We start from the raw sequence: 863 nt of genomic DNA on the forward strand, positions 1-863 counted from the left end.
GATAACAAGGTAAAATAAACAAGCATACATTGAGAGTAATAGAAAAGCGGCATAAAGAAACATAGAGACACAACTGATAATATACATCATGTACACTATAACAAAACATGCGGCGTTTACACCAGATCAAGTCAGTTTACATCCTCGTCATCCTGCGTAGCTAATATATACACGACACTCCCAGGGCCTGGCCCATACAAAAAGCCACTAAGCTGGTGCCCAGGCTAGCCTAACCACTATATAGCTCCTAGCTCTCGAGTGTACTAACACAAGTGAGAGACTAACTAACAGATAATGTCAGACTAGAGTGTCATCAAAAGAATGCCCCTTCCGCAGTCAAGCTATATCTACACGTGGCCGTTCGGAGAATCGCCGTGAGACTCGTCCATCTCCTCATCCTGCTCTATCTCTATCTCAGGATCCTCCTCCTCCTCATCATCCACAGCTGTAACTATGTCCTCAGATCCACCAGAAACACTACTGTCACTATGTACAAAACCATTCACAAGCACAGGTCCGTTCGCGTATATAGGAGCTACCCCACCGTCCGATAGTGCCGGCTCATCAGGCTGTGGAAAGTCGGGGATCGGCTCAGGAGGAAAATCCCACTCTGGTGGTATCACAGGTACGTAGTCATCAGCTAACTCAGGCTCATCAGGAATGATAGGCTCAGGTACCGCCTCATTCAAAGGTTGAGCTGGTATAGGGTGCCCGGGATTATCAGGAAAAGGATGTCCAGGTGCGTCAGGATGTAACCAGGATAAGGGAAAGTCGTAAGGAGCATCAGGGTCAAAATGCGGGCTAGACAGAGGATGTTGAAAAGCTCGATTAGGTAACGCATATCGTCTAATACGAGGCTCCAA

The sequence above is a fragment of the Arachis ipaensis genome, chromosome B06 (assembly GCF_000816755.2).
Source record: "Arachis ipaensis cultivar K30076 chromosome B06, Araip1.1, whole genome shotgun sequence".
NCBI classification, from domain to species: Eukaryota; Viridiplantae; Streptophyta; class Magnoliopsida; order Fabales; family Fabaceae; genus Arachis; species Arachis ipaensis.